At 37.3% G+C, this 23,285-nt stretch overlaps 1 long non-coding RNA gene across 1 annotated transcript in view; it reads left to right on the forward strand.

Moving 5' to 3' along the window:
* Window positions 1–20,984: 20,984 nt before the first annotated feature.
* The window catches only part of LOC111771390 (uncharacterized), a 65,424-nt gene continuing 63,123 nt past the window's right edge, over window positions 20,985–23,285 (forward strand). Inside the window, exon 1 of the long non-coding RNA XR_002805196.2 lies at window positions 20,985–21,295. This is a non-coding gene — a long non-coding RNA (uncharacterized lncRNA). The remainder of the gene's footprint in view (window positions 21,296–23,285) is intronic.

The raw sequence follows: 23,285 nt of genomic DNA on the forward strand, positions 1-23,285 counted from the left end.
GGATCTCACTGACAAGTGAAACTCATCACAATAAAGTGCTGATGGCAGGAGAAGTGACAGGAGAGAGGGCGGTAATATATGCAGGGAAGACGTCTATGCTGGCAAACTGGAAAAATGGCCTGTTTAATTTATACTTCATAACATCGGTGATGATATTTCTAGAGTTAAAACCTCATTTAGTGTAGACTCAGTGAGTGTAGGATACAGGTTATGTATTGAAGGCATTTTGAAAGAGAAAGTCCACAGATTTAAGTACAGGAAGATCTACTGATTTCCTCTTCTTCCTCCTAAACTGGCCACACTTGCATGAGGAGTTGGCCATGGGAGGGGTAAACACAGAAGCTGCACACAGAATTTCGGGGTCATTGTGGAAAGACAGGATCCAAACAGCGAATGTGCTGAGACCCTATCTGAAATTTTCCTACCCGGCGGCTGCCCCAGGAGGCATTTTTTTGAGGAAATGGAAACCAGAGAAGTGGATGGAGGAAGGAGCCCTGATCCCGGTAGTACAGATTCCACATCTCAGGAAAAGAAAAGTGGTTTCTAGCCCCACTTGATGATGTCGTCGTCGATTTTAAGCAGCTGTTGTTGCAATACCAGCAGCAGATCCAAGTCTGTCTATATCTTCTTTCCATTCCCCCACTCATTCTGTTTCACACAGTAATCTGATAACATTCCCTTAATCTGAGAAGTTTGTCTTTCTCTTTTTCATAAGGAACCAACAACAATTATAGGCTATGCCAGATGCCTCCCTTTGTGTTTCTCTTTTGGGCAATATTTCAATATTCAATCTCAATATTTCTCAGAAAAATATGCTCCTTTGAACCAACTGTATTCTATTACTTGGGGTGGAAGGTACTTATTAAATGTCAGAATCTCTGGGATCTTCCATTTTAACCTGCTCTCTTGGTAAATCTGCTCTTTTTCTCTCTCTCTTTATGTACCGTAACAACTGAGATCCCAAACTACTGGGTCTGCATCACAAAGGACCAACTAAGAGAATACCATGTGTACATGGGTGTGTACTCGGGACAAACTATAAGCTACAAAGAGTCGTTCCTAAAATTCTATTGTATAGATTGGACGAAACCCTAACAGAAGACACGTGATAATGCAGTGCTTCAACAAAAATGAATTGGGAATGATTTTAAACGCATATACTCACGCTGGCATTTGTCCTTTCTCTTCCTGCTTGTTGGAAAGTCAAGAGAATCAGTACCTCAGGTGAGGCAATATCTGTGAAAATAATTCAATAGAAATGGAAAAATATGTCTTGGATTTTCTTTTCTTTTTTTCTTTTTGCCTGTGAAACTGTTTGGTCATGACAAAACATGAAATTATTTTAACTTGATTAGTTTTCACAGGAACGTGAAGTCAGAAGGAGGGAGTCCTGAGAGGTAGCCCCAAGCAGGGATTGAATGATAGGATGCGTGTAGAGCTTAGCAAAGCGGTTGTCGCTAGATAATAATAGGAAACACACCTGTATAATGTTCTTTACTAGGATGCCAGGTACTATTCTAAGTGCCTTACATATATTCAATCATTTACTCTATCATCATAACAGTTCTGTGACGTAGGTTCCATTATTATACCCATGTTACAAGTGTAAAACTGAGGCAGAGAGTTCATATAATTTGCCCAAGGTTACAGAGCTAGTATGTAATTGCGCTGAGATTTTGAACCTATGTAGACCAGATATAGAGTAAATGCTCTTCATGACTGTTCAAAACTGCAATAAAAGTGGGAGCTTCATTCTTGTCTTAAAGAACAAGAAGATGTGAAATAATTTGGAACTTTTGGAAATGGGAATGATACGTAGGGACTAGCATCATTGATAGGACTAATATCAATGGTATGTAGGGACCACAAGGTAATACAACTTTCTGTTAGACTAGAATAATTAAACGTGTAATTTAATTGATTAAACTATAGTAATTAGTGGGTGAAAAATAGACCAGCAGATCAATGGAGTAGAACAGCTACCACAGAACAGGTCCTGGGAAGTAGTGTGTGATGAATGAATCCTGCTGAATCCGGTGAGAGAGACGCATCATTCAACATGTACTGCTGAGAGTATAGATGAGCTAGTTTAAAAATCCATGTTGACGTTGCTTCACTCTATTTGATCAGAACAAATTATAACAGGGTGAAGAGCTAAACATGGAAATTGAAACTAAAGAAATAACAGGAAATATAGGTGAATATTAATCTAATTTGTAAATGAAGATAAGCTTTATCAATCTGAATAAAAACAAACACCTACAAATGGCCAATACATCTTACTGCATGTAAACTCCTTCAAGTCACCAAAGTAAAAAAAAAAAAAACCAAAAAACTGAATTAAATGAAAAAATATGGAAATGTATTTGAAATAAAATGTGACAGATTGTTAGCATTCTTAATTTATAAAGACATTAAACCACTTCACTGAGGGGAAAGTGCCCTAAGTAAGCCACAAATGTTTGGACCAGGCACATGAACTATTCATAAAAATAGATTGACAAATGGTTAACTAACGCTGGAAAGAGATTACTCTTAATAACCATGAGTAGGTAAATCATAACTATTATTTACCATTTTCAACAAATTATGAAAGATGTAAAATATTAACAATTACCCTACTACTTAGTGCTAGTGGGGATATAAATTGGAAAACAGGATTTTGGACATTGTTACTGTGAACCAGAGCCTCACTCTGTGTATGTATTTTGACCCAGAAGTTCTATTTATGAATACATACTCTAAGGAATATTCCTAAGAGCAGATAAAGATTTATAGACTAAAAATTGAAAATGCCTGTTTAATAGTGGCAAAAAATCAGCAAATTCCTGAATGTTTTAAACTCAGCTATGGTGTGTCTATACAAGGAAATAATATAAAACCAATAAAACAGTTTTAGCATTTTATTATCACTAGAAAATAGTGGCTGCATCATTTTAAGTGCAAATTTTATGTGTGATTTCTTGTTTGCTAAACAGTTTGTGTAGTAATAGAGCAATGAATCCAAAATATTGAGTGGTAAAAATTTGAGTAATTTTTCTTTATTTCCCCCTACATTTCTCTAGTATCTCTTTCTCACAGTGAAGGCATATTCCTTTTGCATTCAGAAAAGTTTTTTGTTTTTCAATAAAAGAGAGAAATATGTTGGCAAACAGGGGTGGAATAGTGATAATATGGAGAGAAGCTGCCTCTCGTGGGAATAATCACTCCCCTTTGGAGAAACTGTAACCAGAAAAATGGGAAATCTGGTGTGTATTTCCAAAGATGGTCCAATATATTTCAGAATTTTATAACAAAGAAATAAATTTTCTTTTCTTGGCTCTAAAGTTAGTGGAAATGTAAGCCAGTGTTTTCTTATGAATAATGCAAAAGTATGCACTCACAATTAAATTAAATGTCTCTCTCTAAATATCCTGCTTAAGACTATCTGGGCTCACAAATTGGGGTAGGACACATTTAAAAGTAAAAAGAAAATATCTATCCATCTAACGATGGATGGGGGCATGCTTTCCTGAGGCAAGAGAGCAAGGCTGCGGTCTATAGCTCAACAGCTAGAAGTGACTCACCGGGCCTCAGAAGCCGTTCCACAAGGGTGGCAGCGGCGTCGGAACAAGGACTAGCTCTGAAGACAGGACACAGGGAAGCAAACGTGGGAGGACTTAGAGAAATGGCTCGAAATGTCTTCTATTATTGGGTTCTTCTTAGATAAGACATCAATTTTTCTTTTTCTCCATTGCGTCATTTTTATCCGCTTACAAACATGCTGTAATTTCTTAAATAAAAAATTCACTCGACTCATTTTTCGTCTGCAGTTGCTATGTTCATTTCTCAGTTCCCTTTTACAATAAAGTCCAAGAAAGAATTGTCTATATTTGCTGACTCCAATCCTATCCCGTAAGTGTTTGCCCGCTGGCACACCATCAAAATTGTTCCTGTCACCAGTGACCTTCATATCAACAAATCCAAGGGCCATTTCTCATCTTTACCTTGCTTAACCTCTCAGGAGCATTTGACGCAGTTGACTACTCTTTCCTTCCTTTCTGGCGCGCTGTCTTCGCTTGCTTGATGGGACACACATTTGTCTGGTTTACCTACAACCTCTCTGGCTTTGTTTCTTAATTTCTTAACTAGTTCTTTCTCTGTCTTCCTCAACTCTTTCTTCTCTATGCACACCCACTTAGAAAGTGATTTCATCCACTTTTAAGCCTTTAAATATCACTTTCATAATATGATCCCTGAAATTTGTGTCTCCAATCCAGTCTTCTCCCTTGAACTCTTGACTTGCTTATCCAACCACCTATTGGTCATTTCCCATGTTACCCATCCTGGTCCAAGACAAAGTTATCTTTCACTGGATTGTATAGTCGCCTAACTGGTGTCACTCCTTCCTCTCTTACCCTCTCCCATGGAGCAGACAGAGTGAATTATAATACTCATATCATGTCATTCCTCTGCTCAAAATCATCTAATGGCTTCCCTTCTCAGTCAGAGAAAAAGCAAAAGTCTACAGCAGCCTAAAAGACACTATCTGCTTGGCCCCAGCAACATCTCCCTAACGTCAGTCTGCTCCATTCTCAATGGATTCCTGGAAGACGGATGCATAATCCCGTCCAAAGGACTTTGCCTTTTCTTTCGTGTTCTTTGGACACTTTTTCTCAAGAAGGTGAATGGCTTGCTTTCTCACCCCCTTTACCTGTCTCTTCAAGCATCATCTATCAGGTAGGTCTTTCCCAGGCACCCCTAAGCACAGCAGTGCCCTTATTCCTCCAGTACTCACTAACCTCTTGTCTGTTTTATTTTCCTCTTGATCCTTATCACCTCTGGGTATATCATTTATTTATTAATTCCTTCCTCCCACTATAAAGTGAGCTCCATGAGAGTAGGGAATTTTTCAGTTTGCTCATTGTTGTATGTTCAGAACTTTCAACAATACCCGCCATATAGCTGACATCTACTAAATATTTGTGGAATGAATAAATGAACATAGATCCTGGTGTAGATTTTTCAGGATAAAAACCAAGTCTTAAAGGACCCAATTTAGCCAGAATAAAGAAATACTCTTTAAAACTTTGTCCTTGTCATAATATAATCACTTCATAATTAGACTGTATATTCTTGTGATTTTAAATTTGACAGAAAATTATTAGACTTTTTTCTTCTTTACCCAAAATTTAGATTGCCATTTTATTCTTAATATTTCTTATTTCTCTTTGGTAAAAAGCATGGAGCTTTGAAAAACAAAATGATAGGATTTTTGTACAAAATGTTTTTTATTTTGTTAATCTCTTTTCTTTAAAATATAAGTGAGTCAAACACAGCTTTATAGTTTGTAATTGTCTTCTCAGGAAAAAAAAATCACAGTCCTCATTGACATTAGTTAATACCCTCAGTAAGAGTCTGTTGTATCATTAAGTATTATCCCCTGGTGTGAATGAGAAAAGGCACTCTTACAATCTTTTTAAGTGATTGTTTTACACTATAACCAGGACAACCATAATTAGATAACTCTAGGCTCAATTTTTGTGTGTGTAGTTCACATAATTTTAGTCAACTGATATTTCACATTGAAGAGGTGTTGTTGGCTATGTCAAGCAAATTATCAAGAGCCAGTACTCAAAAAAAGTACTAATCAAAATTATAAAGTGGAGCTCCATTCTTGCGAGATTTTAAGAGTTTTTGTGTCAGTCCTTGCATAATGCATGAAGGATTTGGATTCTTTAGTATTTATGCATGAATGGGGGGAATATAACAGAAATTCATGATCCATGTTTGTTCCTGGTAAAATGTTCAGTTTTATACCTGTACAGTATTTTTTAGGGGTGAACAAGACTGAGTTCAGGGCTCTTCTCTTTAAATCTTCTTTTTTTACTTTGAGCCTGTGGACACAGGCTAGCATTGTTACCTATTATTGGATATCCCTTTGCACAAAACTTTATGGTTTAAAACAACAATGATTTATTATTTTTTATGATTCTTCAGATTGGATTAATAAATTAGACTTCTTTAAAATAAAACATCTTTGATTATCAAAAGACAGCATCAATAAGAGAAAAGAATAGGCAAGCCATAGCCTCAGTGATAACATTTGCAAAACATATAACTGCAAAAGGACTGGTACCCAGAATATATGATGAACTCTCACAAGTCAATAATGAAAAGACAGGAGGTCAGCCCCACAGCCCAGTGGTTAAGTCCGTGCACTCCACTTTGGCAGACCAGAGTTTCACTGGTTCAGATCCTGGGCACGGACATGGCACCACTCATCAAGCCATGCTGAGGCAGCGTCCCACATAGCGCAACCAGAAGGACCTACAACTAGAATACACAACTATGTACTGGGGGGCTTTGGGGAGAAGAAGAAAAGAAGATTGGCAACAGAGGTTAGCTCAGGTGCCAATCTTTAAAAAAAGAAATAAAATGAAAGGATAAACAATCCAATTAAAAAATGGGCAAAATATTTTAGCAGACATTCCACAAAAGAAAATAACAAATTTTCATTCAGCTTATGTAAAACTGCTAAATATCATTAATCATCAGGGAAATAGAAATTAAAACTATAGTAAGATACCACTATACATCCACTCGAGTGGCTAAAATTATGACTGATAACATCAAATGCTGACAAAGATGTGGAGTAACTTAAAAGTCCCATATGTTACTGACGGGACTGTGAAAGCAACAGTTGCTTTGGGAAAGTATCAGCAGTTTCTTATAAAATGAAACCTACACTTATCCTGTGACTCAGAAATTTGCATCTTTGGTATTTACTCCAAAGTAATAAAAACAAAAAAGATTTCTAGAATTATATTTGTACCGCTCTATTCCAAATTGCTCTACACTGGAAAACCCTTGGCGCACATCAATGGGAGAATGGGTAAACGGTCTGTGGTGTACTCACTCATACAATGGAACATAACTCAACAATAAAAAGAAACAATGTACTGATACACACAACAGGAAGAATGAACCTCAAAAACATGCTAAAGAAAAAGCCAAGCACAAAGGCACATACTATATAGTTCCGTGTATACATATATGAAGTCCTGCAGTAGGCAAATCTAATCTGTGGAGGGAAGACATCAAACAAAGAGAAGAACAGGTGTGTCTGGGGTGGGCTAGGGATTGACCGGGAAGGGGCATGAGAAAACATTCTCGGGTTAAGAAGAATATTCTTGAGTCTTGAGTTTGGATTACATAGGTGTATCCATTCGTCAAAACACAGTAAATATCACTTAAGCTTTATATATTTCATTGTATATAAATGCAGCAATTTCACAGGATTAGATAAAGGAAAGGATTGAACAATACTCCACAGAGCGTACATACTCACATAAGACTTTAACCAAGACAACCCTTGATGGCACAGCCTCTTCCAAACGCAGGCAAGCGCGGGAGCCAGGGAGACTCCAGGCTCGGCACCTGGGGGTCTGTTTTAGCCTCACAGAGCGCACTCAGTCAGTCTGTGGATTACGAGTGACTGATATGATAATGAGGAATCTTAGCGTCTGGAAACCACAAGGAAAAATTTCCAGCAGAGTCTTTTATGCCCACTGGTCACATAGCCAAGCCAGGGTGGTTAACCAGTTACACCAGGTGTAAGTGATCCGTAAACAAGTTGGTCTTGGGTGTAAAGTTTAAAGTTTGACATTTAAACAACATGCTATAAATCTTTAGTTAGCCCACTTGTTCTTATCTTGGTACCAGAGTTCGAGGCCTCTCTGGAAATAAGGACAATGCTGCCCCAGTTTAGCTGTCAGGTAATGGTATCCTACACCACAAATTTTACTTTTAAAGAAAAGAAACTATAAAAAATTACTTAACTCTCGTTTATAATATGCTTTCTCGAGCACTTAAGCAGAGGGGTACAGATTCTGCAATTTACTTTAAAATGCGTCAGAACTGAGCGTTGTCTCCCCTCTTCCACCGTCCCGCCCTGTTTGCTCCTCCTTCTCTTTCCACCTCCTCTCTGCTTCCAGGTGCCCATGAGCTTTCTGCTCACCACTGAACCTCTTCATTAAGGGTTCTTTCAGAATTACTCTTCCTCCAACTCTGGTTTTTCATTTCCTCACTGCACTAAAAACTAGTTAACTGAAAAGACAATTTTCGCTAAGATGCTAATAACTATAAACAAACTTTTAATGAGATCTACTCTCTTCGAATAGTGCTGACAACTCTGTGTCTATAAGATTTTAAGGAAATTCCACTTTCCTGAGATACTTTCAACTTAAATGTGAAAAAAAAATCTGTTCACATTTGGAAGTAATTCACAACACAGGGAAGAATTTTATAAATGCAAACATCAGTGGTGTGTTTTTCAGATGAATTTTGCCCTGGAGAGAATGAGAACATACTTGACTGGAGGGCAAAAAAAGTTTCAAACTGAAGGTGGATCTTACAGGAGGAGTAAGCTGACACACATGAAGATAGCACTCTGGGCAAGGAAAATGAAATAAGTAAAGGGACAGTAGTCTGTCAAGTGGCTGGATTCTTTTTTGGGTGTCATATGGGGTTCATATTGAAGAATTGTGATTTGGCAGAAAATTTTGAATTTCATTTTGGCTGTATTGGAAGGCAAGATGTTCAGTATATCTCCAAGGAAAGTAGAAATTTTAGAGTGTAGCCTTGAGGCCAGGAGTAGAGAGATAAAGGTCCACGTGGCATTGAAAATGGTTTTATAAGTCACACAAAGATCCATTTCATTACCTGATTGATGTATGCCTCACATAGATTTTCAAAATATTGTTATACAGACAATTCCTGGATGAGATGTGATCTCTGAGGGAGAAGTGTGTAGGGTAGAGCAGAAGTGCTCAGAAAAGAGAGATGAAAGGAAGTATCTCAAACCTAAAAGGAAGGTTCTCTAAGAGCTCACCCAGTGGTGCAGCGGACAGGTCTTTCTGCATGTCAGTAAGTAATCCACCCATTAAAAGAAACGGATTTCCAGATTGGAGCATAAAGAAAACCTAACTGTTGATTGAAACTGAAGCCAGTGAGTAAAATAATCCAGAAAATTTGGGAGGGGGGAAATGGGAAAATGTATTCTCATGCAGTCCAAACAAAAATAATGTAAGGATCTTGACTTTAAGAGATTAAACAAAAGGCAAATAGGCCAACAATTATTAAAGGAGAAAGAGAAGGCCCCTTCGTAAGGCTAGCATGAGGACTTTATAACGGAGATGAACATTATGAGTAGCTATACCTCAAAAGGAGAAACTATAAAAAGCTCAAAATACTGGACATAATGGAGAAATATATCCACTTACTAGAAGTAGATGAATTGATCTCTCTCAGTCCATGATAGAGCAAACCGGACAAAATGTTAGATTGCAGATGACAGCATAATTTTAAAAGTGCTTCTGACTGGTATTATACATCAAAGTTTGGACCTTGAAAATAGAGCATATGCATTCTTTTCAAGTGTCCTTGCTACATCCATGAAATTGATCACAAAAAAGTTCATAAAGAAACCTCAATACATTCCAAAAAATGTAAATAAAATAGAAAATTTCTCTGACTGAAATACCATAAAAAAAGAAAATAATAACAAAACCAGAAAAGACATTTTTATTTGAAAATTAAAGCAAACAAACCAACAAAGCAATGACTTCAAACATCTCTAGAATCAATGTAAAACGCAAACTAGAATTGCAGAATTTCTAAAAAATAATAATAATAATGAAACCATTACATATAATAATTTATGAGATTCACTATAAGAATGCAAAGAATAAAATTCACAGGCTTAAATATTTATAGAAACAAGAGAAAATGGAAAAAATAATCAAGCATCTAAATCTAGAAATTATAAAAAGAACAAAATGTGTTAGAAAACAGAAAAAATACAGAATTAATAAATACCAAATCTAGTTCTTTGAGAAAAAAATCAGAGAAATCATTATCTACCCTATTGAAGAAAGAGAGAAAAAATGCACCATAAAGAAATGACAAGAGATAAAAACTCAGAGAAACAAAGGGAGCTTAAAAACTCCATTAGATAGGGCTGGCCTGGTGGCACAGAGGTTAGGTTTGCGTTTCAGCAGCCTCGGGTTTGTGGTTCAGATCCCAGGCACGGACCTATGCACCACTTCTCAAGCCACACTGTGGCAGTCATCCCACATCTAAAATGGAGAGAGGTGGGTACGGATGTTAAGTCAGAGCCAGTTCTTCCTCAGCAAAAAGACAAGGATTGGAGTGGATGTTAGCTCAGGGCTAATCTTCCTAAAAAAAAAAAAAAGCACCAAACCATTAGATACCACATTACTCAGATCAGTCCATAGTAGTATGTAGAGATGGTCCTCAATCCATTGCACAGCTGCACATCACTCCATTGCGTAGGTACACATATTTTATTCAACTAGCCTCCTATTGATAGCAGTTTAGGATTTTCCAGTTTTTGGCTATTACACATGGTGCTTCAATGAATTCTCTTATGCATGTATCTTTCCACAATTTTGCTAACGGGATAGATGCCTAGAATTAGGATTGCTTATTCAGCCGGCAAATGCACATGCAATTTTGCTAGATACTACCAACTTCCCTTCCATGTTTTTTGTTCTCACCCATAGTGTATGAGAGTGGCACTAATATCCTTTTTGAAGAAGAGGGAAACTATACAAACTGACTCTAAATCTAATGTGGTGGAAATAAACAAGAATACACAGAAAAACTTTGAAAAAGAACAATGAGGGCAGAGGTGACTTAAAGGTTTAAGGTGTGTTATAAAGATTTACCAACTAAATCAGCATGGGGCCAGCACATGAAGGCTCACGCAGATTAATGAGATAGAGCAGAAAGTACGGAAATAAGCCCAAACTCTTAGGGGAGCACAGTATATGGTAAGGTTGCTTTCAAGTCAGTGCGGGAAAAGACGAGCTAATCAATACAGTTAGACGACTAAGTGACTATATGGAAAAAATAAGGATAGATTTATATCTCACAATGTATACTAGGATAAGATCCAAATCTTTCAAAACTTTGTGTGAAAATTTGAAACCATATGTACTCAAAAAATGAAAGAATTTGCTCAAATTCTTGGAGTGGAAAGCTATTCCTGATTGAAAATGCAGATGGCATAAAAAAAGAGTTTGAAAATTTAATGATATAAAAACATTTGAAGTGCCCTCCAAAAAATATCATAAGGAAATTCAGAAGATAAATGACAAATTTGGAAAAAGTTATTTTCAACTCTTCTTGTATACTGAAAGTACCTAGAAAAAGACCAAGAATCAGGGCTAATTTTCCCCTGGACCATGATACCACAGGCATTCCAGGTGTTTATACCTGTCATCTGTTCGAGTTGGGTTGGCATCCTTTGCTACTGGCTGGTGATTGTGCCAAACTGATTGTTAAAATCTTTGAACGTCAAACTTTCGAATAACTTGACAGAGAAAAGGAGAAATAATATAAACAGTTCACAATAATAATGAAAAATGGCTCTTTAACATATGGGAAGGTTCTCAGTCTCATCATAAAAACTTGTTGAATGTCTATTTTTCACTTGCCAAATGAGCAAAAATTGAAAAATATGATTTACTCTGGGGCCAGGCTCTGGGGCACAGGTCTCTCATACATTTCTGCTGGGAGTATAAATTGGTGCAGTCTCTATGGATGGCAATTTGCTAATGCCTACCAAAATCACAAAAAGAAATAGAAATCGATTCACCTATTTGGCTTCTGGGAATTTATTGACCTGATGCACTTGAACACCTAAAATATGATTCATAAGCAAAGCCATTAATTGGAGAATTATTTGTCTTTGGAAAAGACTGGAAACAACCTAAACGTCTACTAATAGGATACTAGTTATAAATTATAGTTTTCCAATATATTGCAGTGATGTGCATCTGTGAAATATAATGAGAAGCTCTTTGTAATGTCATGGGAAGATTACCCAGATACGTTGTTAAGTGAAAAGTACAAGGTGCAGAACAAGGTGCATACCATGCTGACCTGGTGTAAAAATGGTAGAAAAATAGAGGAAAAACAATATATGCTTTTATATTTTTATACTTGAAGGAATTTTGGATGGATACACAAGAAGTAATAATGTTGTACCCGGTGAGGGCCAGCCCTGGGAGTCTAGTGGATAAGATTCAACACTCTGACCACCACGGTCCGGGTTCATTTCTGGTCAGGGAACCACACCACCCATCCATTGGTTGTCATATTGTGGCAGTTGAGTGTTGCTGAGATGTTGAAAGCTGTGCCAGTGGTATTTCAAATAGCAGCAGAGTCACCCATGGTGGACATGTTTCAGCAGAGCTTCCAGGCTAGACAGACTAGGAAGAAGGACCCGGCCACCCACTTTTGAAAAAAGTTGGCCATGAAAACTGTGTGAATAGGAGCAGAGCATTGCCTGATACAGTGCTGGAAGGTGAGAAGATGGCACAACAAGACTGGGCAGGACTCTGCTTTGCTGTCCACAGGGTCTCTAGGAGTCGGAATCCTCTTGACGAGAGTAACAACAGACCTGGAGAACAAGAGTGCAGGAAGGAGTGCTGGGCATACCGAGGACAGCGATGGGAGCAAGACCTTTCCCCATCTATAATTGTTTTGGAACCATGTGAAATGCACAAGCTGTTTAAAGATTAAATGAAAACAGAACAGGCAAGAACATATAATAGAACTACGGCCATTGAAGAAATAGAAAAACACACCTCAAGGCAGAAGTTGCTCCGTATTTCGTCTGCTCGTAAGACTAGCCCTCCTTCACTTCTGCATTTCTCTAGGGAGGGTGAGTCTCTCTTTTCCCTCTGGTCACAGAAGAGTCTGTCCTTTGTACAAACCATCATGCTTTTATTTGACTGGTAGAAGACATTTTCTTATCTTCATGCTAATCTTTTTCTATGGATATTTTGATATTTCTAACCGCTCTAAACATGACTTGTTCCTCCACCTCAAGTGTCTTCAGGACCTGAGGATCGAAGTGGGGTTTTGTTCAATTTACTCCAGGGATAAATCCAGGACTCCCTTGCCTGTGACCTGCCTGGTTGGACTTCATCAGTGCTGACCACCTTGGCTGCTGGCTACTCTCTCTCTGGCTCTTAACCCAGGGTTCTTTAATTCTTCTCCAGTTCCTTGGATTTAGTGACAAAGTTTTGTCTTGACTACTTGGATTCTGGAATGTGCTCAATCATTTGATCTTAGCTTTGATGGGCAGATCTACTTCTCATTTGGTGAAAACAAATCTGCATATCAGATATGCAGATAAGAGGTGCCCCACCTCCACTCAGTTGAAAACCCAGTTTACACTTCGTCTTTAGTATAAATGGAGGTTGATATAACACATTTTCATTTTTTCACTCAAAATGGATGGGCTGGCACCCTTTACGTAATAATAATCCTGAAAATAATCAGGATAGAGAGAAAGAATAAGTGCTGGGGGGAGGCACATTTTTTTTACCTTCATATATTTATCTCAAAGGAGGAAAAAGAAAATAGTTTCTTTTTCTTCTCCTCACCCCGCAATTTTCCCAGAAGAGTGTGCTGTTATTCTCTGAGGAGATGGACAAACATCTAGAAAACAGTCTTGATATTATCTATGCTTGTTACTCACTTGGGGAAAGTTTCCCTGAATTTAGAGATTGCATCCCCTTTTTTAAGTAGCTTCCTAAACTTCTCCATTATGACACTTAGCATAGTTAAGAACGTGTGATTTTATAATGCACATCCATCATCCTTTCTAGACTCTAATTTCTGTGAGGGCACGGTCCATATCTGTTGGCTAACTTTTGTATCCCGGTGGCAGGCACATGCCCTGGCACCTAGCAAAAGTGTGAATGAGCAAATAAATGAACGAATGAATCGTCTTCACGAATCATTCTGGGAGAGACCCCAGATAACAATGTGGAAGTAAAAACAACCCTCCCCTTTTTGCAAAGTTCCGATCTCTGGGCAAGCTCAGGAAGTCCAATGAGAATCTTAAAAATTAATTGAGCTGCCAAGCAGGAGTGTAGGCATTTCTGCTTTAAAAGGTAATTTTATACTCCCACTCTGGGAAACTTTAAATTAACTGCTATATAATGATGGTGAGCACGAAAGAAGAGAGTCAAGACAAACCGAGACAAACTGGAACAACCTGGAAATAAGATGGTATTTGTTTATTTATGCAGGTGGGCACACGGTTCTCAAGAGGAATGGTCTGTAAACTTGAGCGTGCATTCAGAATCCCCTGGAGGATGTGTTGAACACACTTTTCAGGCCTTACTCCGGCTTCTGCTTCCACAGCTCTGAGGTACCGCCAGAAGACTTGCATTTCTCGCAAGTTCTCAGGTGACGCTGCTGCAGGTCCAAGCACTCATCCTTGGAAAATGATTGCTTTGCCATACCTCTGTCCATGAATTTTTATTGAGAAATTGAGTAGCCGCTTCCTCTGCCCTTTTCTGCCTGGCCTCCCTCATATCATTTCCTTTAGAATCTTGATTTCTGGCAAAGCTACATATATATTGCAATGTGAGATTCCAAAACACTCAGCTCTTTATATATAAGAATTCAAAAAGTAGCAACATTCCAATAAGCCAAGTGAGTCATCCGTCCAGATGGAATTATAGTCATTTCTCATTGTTCTCTGGAGTCTCCCAGAATGAGGATTCTTAACGAGTCTTCCTTAAGAGGGATGAGTGGTCCATTCCTGGGGCTTGGCAAAACCTTGAGCGTCCTCTGAAGGCAAAGCTGGGGAGAAGAATGTTTCCAAATTTTCCTAATCCTGGTGTGGATTTTCTCCCCACTACCACCTCCTCTGCACTTGTGCTTTTTATTTATTATTATAAAGCCAATGTTTAAAGGAAAATATAAGTGAGGAATGAGAAGATAAAGCAGAGAGAGAGAGAGGAGATTGGAGAGGTGGAGGCAAAATAATACCTGAATATTTGAGCTATTATCAAAGGATATGACTAAGGATATTGACAAGAAAAAAGTCACCAAACTTGTGAAAAGGTTTTAAGTCTCAGCAATAGTAAAACAAATGCAAATTAAAAAATAATAAAATACGGTATTTTATTAAGAAATTGGCAACCTTTTCAACAATGATGATTTCTGGTGTGGTAGAAGGTGCAGCAAAAAAAGGGATTTTCAGACACTGCTGATGGAATGTATGCTATAAGAAGCTGTGAATGATTTAAGAACTATAAACACCATTCTTGATATTATAAAACGTCATGTTACAAGGTCAAGTATTCAGAAAGCCTCCCCTCCATATTTATTTTTCTCTTCCCTGAGATTTTATGGTCCATAATTGTAACTACGTATTTTCCTTTCTGATAGGTTAGATAAAAGAATATGGTCACAGAATGGTGAACTCAAACCATGGGCTTGATGTTGGAAGACGACCATTAGAGTATTTAGTTTAAAAAATATGAAAGAGGCTAAGATGCAGATGAGGAGCCAGATTATAAATTTTGGATAGAGAAAGAAAGATTATCATGAATGTGAAACATATACATAGCTGCTTATCAGTGGGAGAATTACTGGTTGGTGAATATCAGAAACATTTCACTAATTTAATATCAGATGAGAAGAAAATCCACTTGACTCAACAAAGAACACAGAATATTCTTTTCAACTGCAATTCTACTTTTCTTGTACAAATTATAACATTCTAAGATAATGAACTTGTATGAAGATAAGAATGATTTGATTTAGCCCATTAGTTTTTCTATTATTTGTATGTTAATGAAAGTTCTAAGTACTTGAAAACAATTTATTTTAGTAAGTAGGATAAATTCTCCCTCTTGAATCTTATTTATATTATTCATTGGCTGTAGCAAAACTTTTTTCTTAGACTAAGTCAAAATAGCCCCAGTCCATGTTTGAATGATACCATTTCAAATGACTGGAATCTAACTTAATTAATTTTCCTGCATTATGTATATGAATAACTAACTGAATATGAAGATAGACTACCAAATGGTGTGGTGCAAGTTTGTTATAGAAAGACCAATAAATGGGGAAATTTGTTTATGAAAACATTGCATTTGCTGCCATGTAATTGGCTGGGTGTATCTCTGTTTTCTTTGTTGTATAACAAATTACTCCAAAATTTAGTGACTTAAAATAACATCCTTTATTTTGCCCATGATTCTGCAGATCAGTGGTTTGGGCTGGGTTTAGCTGGACCGTCTGGTCTTGGCTAGGCTCATTCATATGACTGTGGTCAGTGGCCAGGGCATCTAGAGGCTGGTTGGCCCAAGGTGGCTTCAGCTCTTGTCTGCCCCACATGTCCCTCACCCCCCAGCAGGCCAGCCTGGACTTGCCCCCAAAGTGGTAGCAGGGTTCCAAGAGATGGTGGAAGTGTGCAAAGGGGACAGGATGACATTCCCATGAAACTGTTTCCTCCACATTTTCATGGCCAATGCAAAAGTGACAAGGTCATTCCAGATTCAAGGGGTGGAGAATAGACTTCACTTTTTGATGGGAGCCACCGTGTTGTTATTTTTGCGACCTGCCACAGATTCAGGTTTTTTTTAAACACAAAATATTACATCAGTTGTCAAAATCATTTCAGCTGTTTTTTTTCTCTTTTATGCCTTTCATGACATAAGATATTCATCACCATGGTGAATTCTGGTAAAGTTAATTGTTTGATTTAAAATATAGAGTTTACTTTAACTGCATCCACCTTTCTGTAGATACTCTGTTCTTTAATGGCTGCTCATTACAGAAAAAAAGCAACTGAATTCCTTAAGAATCTGCTCTTCACGATGTACCTCCCTCCTGCCTCTAGTTTCCTCCCCCACTACCCTGGACTCTAGCCACGTTGCACAATTTGCTGGACACCTCATGGGCTTTTAAGTCTGTGTGGGCATGCGAGTGTGTGTGCAGGAATTAATCCACCTTCTGTGCATGCCTTTTACCTCTTTATCTGCTTAATTATTTCTCAATTGCCCAAGCATCAGCTTAACTCTATGAATCTTTGAGACGACCTCCCATGCCTCCAAGAAAGTGTCAGGAGCAGAGCCTCTAGGCCCTGTTACTTGTTATTAAATCAAAATTATTTGTGCTCAAGTGTGATTCTGCCTTTAAAAGATGAGCTTCTTGAGGGCAAGGAATGTGTTCTAATCAAGTTTGTGTAGGCAGGGCTTAACTCTGTATTTAGCATGTGGTAGGTGTTCAATGTTTTTTAATTAATAAATGAATGAAAGAGTTAATGAGTGAACAAATAGTCATTGCAGTATTCTCCTTTTTAAATCTATGACAAATCCTTTAAATGTCTTTGACCATCTCATATACTCTCATCGTTTCAACCATCAGTGTTACACCGATGATTCTCAAATTGTTTTTTGTTTCTTTGTTTTTGTATCTTTGTTCCTTTGCTTAGCCAGGATTGTTTTCCTGAGTTGCAGGGTTATCTCTAAATGACCTCTTTAATATTTACCCTGCATATCCTGCTGCTTTCTTCAATATAACACGCCGTGATCTGAACACCCCACCTTCCTCAAAGCTTGCCAGGAATCTGCTTTTCCACCTCAGATGACTACTGCAGTTAATGACATCCTCATCTTCCTAAAAACCTACGGGGGCTTTTTGCATGTTTTCATTTGAGCTTCAAAGGAGTAGAGAGATAGAGACAATCAAATCCAGTTATCATCATGACTTTACCATCAATAAATCAAATCTCAAGGAAATTAAGACTTTTTCCCTCAGTCACGTTGATCACAAATGCTGGAACTGAGGCTCAAACTCGGGTTTGTCCAACTTAAAGGGATTGTGTTCTTCCTCTTCTATCTCTGATTTCCGAGTTGTGGGGATGGACTTGATGGGGTCTGCTAACTCATTGGTCGTGCATTAAGAAAAGAAGGAAGGCGTTTTCCTTCCTCGTTCTTCCTCATTCTCCACACCCAATCGATTTCCAAATGCTCTTGATGTATCTTAGCAATCCTTTCTCATCAGCATCTCCCTTTTCTCTTCAGTTCAGCCTTCCTGGGTTCATCCCTTATTGCTTCCTTTAGTAATTGTTGCAAAAGCTTTCTAATTAGTCTCCATTATCCCAATATCTCCTGAGTTTTAGGGCAGGGCAATGGCTTTTCATGTTGTCTTCACACGGAGTAACTAACCATGTATTAAGTAGGATACCTGGTAGAATTTTTGAGTGAAGTTTTACTATTGAATTTCTAAAAATGAAAATGTTTTGCTAGAAATACTAAGTAATTGTAGAATGTATTATGGGTAGCAACATGGCAATATTTGTCTGCCTAACCTAATTAAAGCATAAATAAACAACTTTTTTTCAGAAATCAGTAGCAGGTGTTGTTATAATGTGACAGCACATTATAAAATGTATTGGTAAAATGGACACAATCTCAGTCATTTAACTGTCGTCTGCTTACCTAAATAGATCTGGTTTTGAAGCCAGATAAGTGTTTATTTGCATTTATATTCTAACATTTACAGACACACATTATTTACAAACTTTTGTGCATTGTATCTTGAACACATGGGTATTTATTCTTGGCTATTATGCACAAGTTGTGTTTTTAAACCAGAAAAGAACATTAGAGAAGGAAAAAAATTTATCTGGGTGGGATAGTGAATTAATATTAGATAGCCCTTATGAGTGTTTACTAAATTCTAGGAAATGCACTAAAAGCTTAAAGGCATTATCTCATTTAATCCTCGTAATAACCTTATGAAATAGCTACTCCAATCCCCATTTTACAGATGAGAAAATAGAGGCCTTATTCGTTGAAACATCTTGCCCAAGATCATTCAGCCACTAAAAATATAGAATGGGATTTGAGTACAAACCAAGTAGTTTCAAAAGTTAATAGGAGAAGATTTGGTTGCAGGTCACAGGTGGTGGCAGACATTTCCTTCTACAGTAAGAGATTGGATTCTATCATGAGGACTGAGCCTCAGGGGAACATTGTCTCTAGAAGTCTTGCTAAAGCGCCTCTTAAACCTTGTCCAGTTGTAGGTGTTAAAGATCTGCAAGCTAGAGGCTAAGTCCCATCCATAGCTGTTAACACAATCCTGACTAAGCACATTAGGAAGATGCTGGGGTATAAAATTAGCGACCTGTTATATTCATCTTCTCTTGTTGCACAGTGTTCTGCCACAAAATTAGTTCAAAACAGTACGTATTTAGTAGCTCACAATTCTGCAAGTCGGAAATATGGACACAGAATAACTGGATTTCCCTCTCAGGGTCTCACAAATCAGAGGTCAAGCTGTCTTCAGGATGTGTTTACACGTCTGTAGCTCAAGGTTCTATCCCAAGTTCATTTAGGTGTTTGGGTCTCAGTTCTTTCACGGTTGCAGGACTGAAGCTCCTGTTCCCTTGCTGGTTGTCATCTAGAGCCTGTCTCAACTGGAAAAGGCCACTCTCAGTCTCTCCTTACTTCCTCTCCATCTTCAAAGCCAGAAATGGAGAATTTTCCTTGTGCGGAATTCCTCTCACACTTCAAACTTCTTTTGCCAAGGAGAATCCAGTCCCTTTTAAGACTCACATGATTAGGTCAGTTCCACTAAGTCGACCTGGTTAAAGTCCACTGATTTGGGGTCTAATTATATCAGCAAAATCCTAGAAGTACCCTGATTAATGTTTGATTAAATAACCCAAAGAAGATGTGTGTATACCAGGGAGTGGGTTCTTGTCATCTTAGAATTCTGCTTACTACACCTTTCCAGATTCCACTCTCTGAGATGGGCTTCTGTACATCTATATGCCACACTCCTGGGAGCTATCAATCCTCTTAAACTCTATTTTATTTACATAAGTATTATGCCAAGTAATATGTTTTGATTTTCCTGCCCCTAATTTCGTCTCATCTGGCTGTGGCTATGACTTTTCTTAGCTTCTCTCAAGTGACTCCTTGCCCTGTGCTTTTCATAGGAATGCCTTGTCCTAGGCCCTTATGCTGCACACAACCTAGAATTATGAACTTCTATTGAGCCTTGGCTAAATGCCTGGTCCTGAGGACATAGAGATAAATAATAAATACAGTCATTACCCTTTAAAAGTTCACAGTCCAGAAGAGGACATAAACGGTAAATAACAGTTGGCCCTATATTTTTTTTACACTGCAACAGAAATGTTTATATGCTCTAGTGAGAGAAAAAGGAAGGGAGGGACCTTGAGCAAAGTCTTGATGGACAAGTTGAAGTGCCAGGTGAACTAATGGGAGTGTTCCGGGGAGACCAAGGGGGATGCAGAGCATGGCACATTAATGAAACTGCAAGGTATTTGGTATGGCAGATGCATAGGGTTAGAGGAGTATCAAAGTTAAAAAATCTGACTGGAAAAGTATGTAGGTAGGACACCAATGACGCTAAGGTTTACAAATTACAATGAAGATAGAAAAGCTATGAATATCCCTAATTTCACAGCAATTATCCATCATGAAGCAGAAACTACAGGAGATGCAAAATGAAATGTACAGATACACTGTATTGTTGAGATATTTAACATACCATTCTCAGTCCAAGTGAAAAAAACGTAATAAAAATCTAGAAGACGCGTACAACATAATCAATACGGTAGACCTTACATACATATGTTGAAATTTACAACTTAATATAAATTGTGTGCTTTCTTCTCAAGCAATATAGAATAGGCAAAAATCTGACCATATTTTAGGTCTTGACACATCATTTCTAAATTTTTATATTGATACTTTGTACTCTTGATTTGTATATACTTCTTCATCGTTATACTATTAATAGTGGCAATACATTTGATCAAAATTTTTGTCTGTTTTGTGGCAATATTTTTCTAGTAAGTACTCTTAAACTATGGTTTGTTTTTCCTCATACCTTTTTGACTTTTTGCTTGTAATATCCTTGGATACGTCCTATGATGGCTATTTTTAAATTTTTACTCATTCATGATGAGTTCGCCCTAGATCAGCTATCTGTAATGATTCATGGGGATACAGTGGGGCCAGAGCTGTATCTCAGGCCAACCAGAATAACAGGCCTGCTGTGTCTGAATATGGAGGGTTAAGTTTCTCAATGCAGCCTTTCTCCTCTTTCAGCTTCACCAACAGACTGCTTCGTGAAGAGATGTGTTTTAAAATAATTTAATATTGCATACAGCCCCACTTATTTCTGCCTCTCAAGATCTCATGCCGAACTGGGCACAGAGAGATTCTCTTTCTTAGCCAGCCTTTGTACTTGTTTCTCATGTTCCGAAGAGAAATTATTGGCTTTTCCCTCAGGGCTGCCACTCAGGAGCAAGGTGCTCTGTGAGCTTCGTCTGAGAGCTAAAGGATGGAGTTGTTCTTCTGATTCTTGGTCTTGTTATTTAATGATAATTACTACTGAGGAAATGGAGAAAATTCTTCAATCTCAGCTTTTAAAGGTATAAATTTAATTTCACTATTTAAATTTCTACTGTATTTCATCTGCTTTTAAATACATTTATCACTATATCGTTCCTTATAGTTAAATATCTTATTAGGTAATATACAGACTGTGTCTGTTTTGTCTCAATTGAAAGAGATAATTTAGAAGTAAAAACCCTGGACTTAAAATATGCACAGCAGGCTCATAATCACTATTTTTAAGTGATGAATATATTTTTTGCCTATGTATTTATTCAACTGAGAATAAAATATTACATTCTATAGTTTTTTTGTTTTATTTTTTAAACTAAACCATCTTGATACTCTCAGTCATATTTATGAGTGCCAAATATTTTTCATCGAAAGGAATTGGCATCTTAACAATACATTTCTTTTATTTTAAATGTAAGACAGTACATGCCAATGTTAGATTTTGCAAAAATAAAAAGAAAGTGACAATAAATCTAAAAAATGCTAGTCTACTAATTTAATCCTGTCCAAATCAACATGGTCACATTTATTTACATAATTTTGTCATAGCCAAGTTAGAAGTGACCTTAAATTATTTCTATTATAATTATGTTATTTCTTCTTTTTATTGTACAATTTTGCAAAACATGAAATGCTCTCCTTATTCAAAGATATAGTGGTGGAGCATATTGGTAGATTTTAATCTCTCAATGGATTGTTTGTTCCATGTGGACAAAAGTCATGTTTATTTTATCTGCCTTTGTACTCAGGGTACTTGGCAAAATCTCTGGAACATGTTAGTCACTTGATAAATATTTCTTTAATGAGTATATTCCTTTTTATGGCTTTTGTTGCTTCTGATTCTTGTTCTTACCACTTAATGGTAATTTCTTGAGGAGATAAGGAAAATTCCTGTCTTCACTCTGGCCTTTTAAAAATAGAAGCTTAATCTTACTACTTAAATTCTTACAAAGCTTTATCTACTTATCCTTAAAGGCATTTATCAACATATACATCATTAGATTTATTTTAAATATTTCTTTTAGATTTTTCACTAGTTCATAAGCAGAATCAGTCTCTTTTGTTTTTTGTTTTTTTGATTGATAGAGATTATTTAGAAACAAATAAACTAAATTTAAAACAGTAATACCTTTGGGTATGACCGGTCAAAAATTTTGTTTATAAGCTAATCCTTTAAAGACATTGTTATTAGTCTGAGAAGTTAGAGGTATAGAGATGTTATTAGAACTCATACTTTCTTCTTCAAATATTCACTTATTTCCAACACATTTTTCCAAGAAACTCTGATATACAATAGCTTTTTGCATTTTTTCCAAAGAATTGCTTAAGTTTTCTTTAGTTTTTCATTCCATCTCGCATCCTTTGAACTCTATTGTGGCGCCTTTGGTAACTCTTCCTAAGCTGCACCTCTCCTGCTCTCTCCAGGACTAAATGGGCACCAGTCGCTCTCACGACCCAAGCCCTCCTGTAGACTTTGCTTTTCTACAGAATAACCCTTCACTGAATTCTTCAAGAAGATTCCAGCAAGTTCTGAAGACTTCAGACTGCTGCCTGAAATCTATGTTTACTTTTTGCATCCTCTCATGATTTGGCCCAAATTCCCCTTATTTGATATGTATCATCATAGTTTATGGTATGAGGTAGTAGCTATTTCCTACTTTTATTAAAGATGCAGTTCTCTTTAATTCTGTTTTTATTATTTTTTTCTTTGCTTTTAGTTGGTTTCTGAGAGGGGCCAGGATTAAATAACTCTTACTCTATCATCTTTAGCTGAAACTATGTAAAGCAATCTAATTTACAGCAGATTTTATCTCATGTAACACTGGTAGAGTAGATAAAGACGATGGTGGATATGAAGAATGACTGCCACCGGTGTATAAAGACAGAATCCTCTATATTGAAGGCAGTAAGTTCTCTGTGAATGGAGCTGTTGAAACAGAGAGTAAAGAACTTGCTGGGATCCTTGCAGAGTGGATTTCAGCTTAGCAGCTTTTAAAAGTTAGGTTACTTAGAAGG

The sequence above is a fragment of the Equus caballus genome, chromosome 31 (genome assembly GCF_041296265.1).
Source record: "Equus caballus isolate H_3958 breed thoroughbred chromosome 31, TB-T2T, whole genome shotgun sequence".
Taxonomy (NCBI): domain Eukaryota; kingdom Metazoa; phylum Chordata; class Mammalia; order Perissodactyla; family Equidae; genus Equus; species Equus caballus.